This window comes from Talpa occidentalis, unplaced genomic scaffold (genome assembly GCF_014898055.3).
Source record: "Talpa occidentalis isolate TD23 unplaced genomic scaffold, MPIMG_talOcc4v2.1 talOcc4.3, whole genome shotgun sequence".
Taxonomy (NCBI): domain Eukaryota; kingdom Metazoa; phylum Chordata; class Mammalia; order Eulipotyphla; family Talpidae; genus Talpa; species Talpa occidentalis.
Window position 1 is genome coordinate 116981003 of NW_023603184.1, and position 7148 is coordinate 116988150.

Sequence of the window (7148 nt, forward strand, 5' to 3'; positions counted from 1 at the left end):
TCCATTTCAAGAGGGAAGCAAAGTTGGAAATGAGCGCCATGTCACAGAGCCTTAGGGGGTCTATCAGAGCAGTGAGGACAAAAGTGAATGTAGCTAAATAGCTAATGAGAGCAGCACAGGAGGCAGCGTGCACATACTTCTGTGTGCAATCTGTGCACAGCTCACAATAATCCTTATTGCAAAGCATTGTTTCAGGCATTGGTGAAATAAATGGGAGGAGATGCGTGGTTCTCCTGAAATTCCTCCGTGTAGGTCTCTCATAGTGCTGAAATATGGCTACCTTTTACAAGTATCTTTTTAAGATATGACTCCACTCATCTTTCCCTTTTTATTTCTGACACAACTTTACTTGAACTGATGTTTGACATAAAGATTATTTACTTTGGGAAGGCAATGGAGAAGAAGTTGTAAAAGGGCTGGTTAGCAACAGTTGGTTGGAAAGATGGCTGAAAGGTTTGATAAGTATTTGCTTCCTGGTCACCTGATCACATTGCAAATGAATGGCTACATCCTTGGTTTTCTCACCTTGGAAATGGTGATCCCAGTCTGGCTGCAATCAGTGTTTCTGCCTCAGCATTCCTCGCTTCACTCTCTTGTTTTCTTTGATCTGTTTTTGGACTGCTTATTAATTTTATTTTAGGCTTATTACACAGTATATTTTGTCAGATTCATCAAGATTTTGTGTCTTGACCATTCTAAGTAAATAGCAAACCCTCTCCAGTCACTGAATTATAGCAAGAAGTGAAAATAAAGCAGAAATTCGATCAGAGCATGGTGGGCCTAATTGCTGTTTATACTGTGTAAATAATCTCAAGGTGCCCTCCTGCTTGCTACATTTCCTCATAGCAGCTCACATCCACATGGGGTAATTGAAAGACACTGACGGAGAAGGGATGCAGGTTCTAGTAGGAGTTTTGCCACTAATTAGCAATGTTACTTTAGACAAATCCTGGCTTTGTTTCCTCATCAGCACAGTAAATGGGTTGACCTATATTATCTCCCAGGTCCTTTCCAACTCCAGAATTTTAAAAGGTCCGTGATTTCAAGCCAAAAACTATATTACAGAATGGGTGACAGTATGTATAAGTGCAAGTTGATTAGGGAAATGGCATAGGATTTATCTTTTAAATTGGCTTTCACAATAATAAATCACAGCATAAAGATACAGAGAAGAGAGAGACATTTTATGGAAGCGTTCAAGGGAGCATAGCTTATTTCAAACAATGATTTCTGAAAATAACCTTTCATTCTTTGCCCTTCTATTTTTCCTAATGGATGGCATAAAATGGATACTCAACCTGAATATAGTGGCTTTCATTCCATTTTAAGTCACCCCATCATGTTGTGTACTGCTGCTTTCTGTGTTAGCTGACACTGCAGGATGTGGCACAATGCAAAATGAAGAGTTAGAAATGTGACATGGCATGTCGGAAACAATGCTTGCTTTTTGCAGATCAGTTATCATTTAAAGGCTGGTATTTAGAAACATCTTTAGATAATTCAATAGCTCTGTGTCTCTGGTAGGAAGGATGTCAACCTGAGTTAATTTTTTTTGCTTATCAGATATGATGGGACAAGATGACATTAAAATGGTCACAAGAAGCTCTCCAGAATGCATATTTTTTAAAAAATCAAGCAAATCTTTAAGGAGCTTAGGAATTTCTTGGATTGATTTAATGCAACTGTGGTATTCAAAGAAAAATGATCATTGTCACAGACTGTCGTCCAGAATAAAATAGATATTTCCCATTGTTATCCTTGTCCTGATATATAGCAGTCTTCTGTGACATCACAATCTCCAAATTTTGATTGAAGTCAAATCTTGTGAAGGGAAAAATGTTTTAAAGTGACGAGGGTGCATTCATTTATTTGTTCTTGAAGTTTACTTTCCAGAAGTTTGGCTCATTAATCTGTAGGTATGAGGAAGTCATATTACCAGCAATGTCCAAAATTTTACAGGCTTTTACTAAATCCTACTCAAGCCAGATGATGTATTCCCCTGAAACAGTATTCCACGGATTTCTACACATGATTGTGTAGGGGGCCTAGCATCTTGCCAGAACACAAGGAATGTAAAAGACCAGTCAGGAACCAAATCTCAGGACAGGCCTCCCTGCTGGCGCAGGGGGTTGAGCGAGTGCTGGGAAGCTGTCCGGCGCAGCCTCTGCAGCCTGGGTTCTATCCCTGGCTGGCCAGGGAGATACCCACATGGCACGGCAGACCTCTCCTGTCTTGCCTGCTGCTCCCCTCAGCAGTGTTTTCGGTCCATATGCCTGTTCTGTTTCCCACTCTGTCTCTGCTGAATCCTCTCTCACTCCCGCACCTCTGGTCTGTACCCCAGTTCTTGTATGCATAAATAAATAAATCTTAAAAAAAAAAACAAATTACAGGACAGTCTGTAACAAATAGGGGATGAGAACTCTTGCCCTTCATGCTGAAATCATTTAGGGTTATAAACATGGCACTGTGGTGTTACTATCCCTATGGAGCTTTATGATAAAGGAGAAGGGATGTTGGGCTTTTACTCAGAGCCATCTCTCCTCTTAGATGCCTGACAGGCATTCAGAGGAAGGGAAAGGGATGAAATGAATGGCAACATTTGAGTCCTCTCTTCTGCAGTCGAAACCTTGTTTTAGGATCATTTTTATTCTCTTTGGATTCTTCCTTGGGAAAGTTCTTCATTTCCTGAAGCAAATAAAGTTCTGTCATCTCCTTACCAGTTTCCGGAGATGTCCAGACAGACTTTTCTGAAGTGCAGAAATAACTTAGGCCTTAGTTGGGATCTCTGACACTGCTCAACAAGTGCTTTCAGAGCATGATTTATGTGACTTTCTGTCTCCTTTCTGCCTCTCTAATTTTTTTTTTCCTTTGGAAGATTGGCAAGAATTGAAGAATTGACATTTAGCTTAGAATGCCTCTTAATTGAGACCATGAAGCCATTTTCAAGTAAAACACAATTAAGAGAGAAGGGATGTACTTCTGGAATATGGGTTTCTCCAGTCAGTGCCTTTATGTATACAGAAGGCTCTGATTAAACAACTTTCATTTAACTGACTGATCAGACATCTTTGTAAAGAAACAGAAATAATTAGAGTGCAAAAACATTCAAACTTTCCAGAACAAGCCAATGATGGATAATGTATAAGCTAACTCCCTTAGTGCTTGAGTGAATTTCTGTATTTACTGGGAAAGCTCTGGTTGTTTTAGAATTGTCTGGCAAATTTTATTAATATTTATCTTAGACTCTGATTTCAAACTATTTTCCATATTCTGGCGCAAAATTATTTTATTTTATTGCCTTGAATATAGTCACATTTACATGCATGGTGTGTGATCCTTAATATTTACTGCATACAACATATTGTATATATGTTGCTGTTAAAGTTACCTGCATTTAAATAGAGCTTGCTACTCACAGACTTTCATAAATTGCATGTTAACATTAATGTCCTACAATGTTGATTTAGAAATGACTAGGTACTAACATATTTCATATAACATTCTCAATTTCAAAAAAGAATTCCTCTTGTCTAATTGAGTTTCTGTAATAAATGGTAGCCCTTCATACTAATGGCAAAATATTGCTGCCCTCTGTGTCCAGAAATAATAATACTGACAAAGATAAGTAGGGATGTAGTTACCAGATCAATATGTGATCAATAGTTCACTTGGAGAGGGAAATACTATAATCACTATTGGCGAAGTCTCACGTTGTTTGTAGCCTTGTCTTAAAGTTGGGTGTTCCATACACAAATCAGTGCATAGACACAGGTTGTTAGTCAAGAAGAGTCTGACATATGTGTTCATGCAGCACCTTGGTCTTCATCTTGTGAGACAGAGCTCTATTCAAAAGGACTATTGCTCTAATGGTTGTGGAGTTTTGGAGTTGACGCAAGTGTGTTTCTCTTTTGTTTCTTCTTCTCCCCATTCTAGTTCTAGTTGGCTCTGTGGCTTCTTGGGTTATGTACTATCTATCATTTATTATGGAGGTTTCATTACACAGGCTAGATTGATGAGCACATTGGCCATTGGTGATTGATTCAACTGCTAGTCCCTCTGGCCTCCCTAGAAAGAAGAACTGGAAAGTTCCAACTCTCTGATTACGAGGCTGGTTCCACTGGCAACCTTAGGCACTTCCCCAAAAGCCACAGCATTAACATAATAAAAGATGCATTTTGTTAAAAGGATACTTAGGAAATTCCAAGGGTTTGTGTGTGTGTGTGTTTTTTTATGTGAACAGTGAGCAGGGAAATACCATGAAGGGAAATAGCATGAAATACAAATAATAAAAATATGTATTTGGTCATCTGAATTGTGTGTGTGTGTGTGTGTGTGTGTATTTCTCCCACAAATCACAATACTGCAGACAAAATCTTTAAAAATTTTGTCAAACAATCATATTCTAAAAATGTTTCACCATGGAAAAAATTAATAGCATGGATAAATAGAAAGAATTTTATGGGAAATCCTATGTAGTTGTTTGCCTTCACAAGTTTTAACTCATGGCCAATTTTATTTCTGTATTCCCCACTGAAGTAGGGAAGTGTCCCTCTTCAATTATTTTGGAGCAAATCCCAGACATTCTATCAACTCATCTGTAAATATTCCAGAATGCATCTATAGAACAAGAATTTTCTCTCTGTCTTTCTCTCTTTTTCAAAGAAAACAAGGAGGTCCTGTTTTTCCATAATCAGGTTTTTCTGATTATATGCCTAAACTGTCAATTTATTGTGCAACACTTGCAAAAGCTGTTGAGTCCTGAATTTGAATTGGAATCATCAGTGAGGTATGGAAACATGAGATATTTTACCTTTTTTTTCCAAATTACCTATTCCCTATCTCTGTAAAGAACTAGAATAATAACCACCAAGGCAGTAAATGAGTTTCATCTCACCAATTCTACTCCATCCAAACCATAACTTCTTGAAGAGACTGATTTCAGGTCTAGGGTCAGGAAATGTACAAGATGGGCATGGAAATCTTGTCATACTTGAATCAAAATCATTATCAAAGATGACAGTGTTTGTTTGAAGAACACTCAGGAACCAACTTGAGCAGGTTTTCACTGGCCAAGGGGAGACTGATTTGGGCACAAATAAAGATAAAAATTGCAATGGTTTAAAACATATCAAATTCATTTAAGAAAATGAATTCATAATGATGCCTTTGAAGGAGGCTATGGATCCAATTCATTATTTATATCAAATTCAAAATTGATAAAAATCAAGCTTTTATTTTGTTTTTCTTAAACTGATTCTATCTAAAGTAATCAAATTACTGAGAAGAGATGATTTTTCTTTACAGGTATTTCAGTTAATGAATGAAGAAAAATAATATAATCATAACATCTTCAGCTCCTCCTCACCTGATGGGGCTGGGCATTGATCATCGCTGCTTTTGATGCTGAGCAGACAGGACACCTCCCAGGGGAAGATCACAGCATCACCTCTGATAAAGTCTTGCCAAAAAATAAAATCTGAATCTTACTAAACCTGTAGGTTTACCAGCCAATTTATAAGAAATACAAGTTGAAGATAAGACTTGTGTTTTTTTCTTAACTTATTACATGTAATTAATTTCAGGTAACAGACATTGAACCTGAGTGAATACATATTTGCTGCACAAAATAAGCCTAGACTTTCTCAGAAATTTCACAGAAAAGTTCTTAAGTATTTGCCATGTTCAGATTTTTGCCTTAGGAAGGGGTTAATCTTAGTGGCAAAGAAGACTTTTTAAAAGAGGTTGGCACTTAACATGATGCCTATTATTTCTCCCGACATCCTATCTTCTTATCTTGCTCTTGGTTTTGTGGAGTAAGATGAAAGAAAATTGCTAGCACACTGTAGCACCGCGTGCTTGGTTTCAGTAATCTCAGCTTTGATTCAAATATTTTAAATGTTTCCCTCTCTGAAAAAGAAAAAAAAAAAAAGAGTGAGGCTCAAATAAGGGGCCAACAGGGAAAGGGACAGTTAAATTGGATTCTATAGTGTTCGGTTCCCTGACTACAAAAAATAATCCTATTAATAATCTTGTCTTCTGACCTTATGTAGACTGGATTCTTTTTTCTCCTCTCTGCTGAGTACACATGTCTTTCAGAGAATAGAGAATATCTGAAAATGCCAATTTAAAAGTATTTTGCTTTACTTGGAAACTCAGGAAGAATTCTAGGAGTTCTCCCCTGTGTCAAGTCTAGGAATGTTTGGCTATTATTCTTTTTAATGATTATTACAGAATTCTTTTTGTGTGAGAGGAAGCTGAAAACTGCAGGATGACTCATAATGAATTGTCATTTGAAGGCAAGTTATTTATTGCTTGTTTCAAATATATTTGTGATTAACACTTATTACTAAAGATTTATGGTATCAATGCAGTCCTTCAAATTTTTAACAATTATTCATTAAATATATATTGCATTCCAGTTATGTGTCAGGTATATACTGGAACTGCAGCAAGGGACAAGATGTGCACGTGATCTTCTCTCCAGGAAGTCAGAGCTTGGTCTTCCGGGGAAGCATTTGCCAAGAAAGAATCGGAAGTGCAAGAGGTTTATTGGAGGAAATGTCAGTGAAGGATAATGGGAAAGGGCGTGGGAGCAAATGCAGAGAAACTCAGACAATGATGCAGTCCTGACAATGTCACAGGCAAAGAGGAAGGAAGGAGGGTTGGGTAGGAAGAACCAGCAGCTAGGCTGATGGGGAGTCCTTAGCAAAAATTGCTCATTAGAAGAGCCCCACACTGGCCAGGAATGGCTCAGCTCTAATAACCCTGCTGTGCTCAGTCATTGACTCAGAGCAGCCTGGACAAATTCTGACCTTGGTGTGAGTGCCATGGTGGATCCAGTAAGCATGAGAGCTGGTGACTGTCAGATAACTGCACAGGATCTTTCCTGAAATGTGATCTTAAAGGTGCGTTGCTATAGCTGTTGCAGTGGGGTTGGCAGATATTGAACAAACAGATACAAGGGTAAGGTATGTCACAGTAGGGGTATTATGAGAGTATTTAGTGGTGTAGCAGGGAAATTTTTTCTGCATTCACTGTTTTCTCCCTCTTCTGCCAAGAGTCATAGGGAACAATGTTACCTAAATTCTTTATACGGTGCTTTTCAGATAGGTTCACCCAGGCACTGGCAGGACACTGGAACGCTGAGG

The 7148-nt window shown here is 38.1% G+C and overlaps 1 long non-coding RNA gene across 2 annotated transcripts; it reads right to left on the minus strand.

Moving 5' to 3' along the window:
• Window positions 1-1657: 1657 nt before the first annotated feature.
• On the minus strand, window positions 1658-6947 carry LOC129146649 (uncharacterized). 2 transcript variants are annotated; one of them, XR_008553625.1, is made up of 4 exons: window positions 6813-6947; window positions 5366-5907; window positions 4895-5080; window positions 1893-1910 (listed from the first exon to the last, which is right to left on the minus strand). It is a non-coding gene; the product is annotated as an uncharacterized LOC129146649 (long non-coding RNA). The 2 variants fall into 2 exon arrangements; XR_008553624.1 differs by lacking the exon at window positions 4895-5080 and having other exon boundaries at window positions 1658-1910.
• Window positions 6948-7148: the final 201 nt, after the last annotated feature.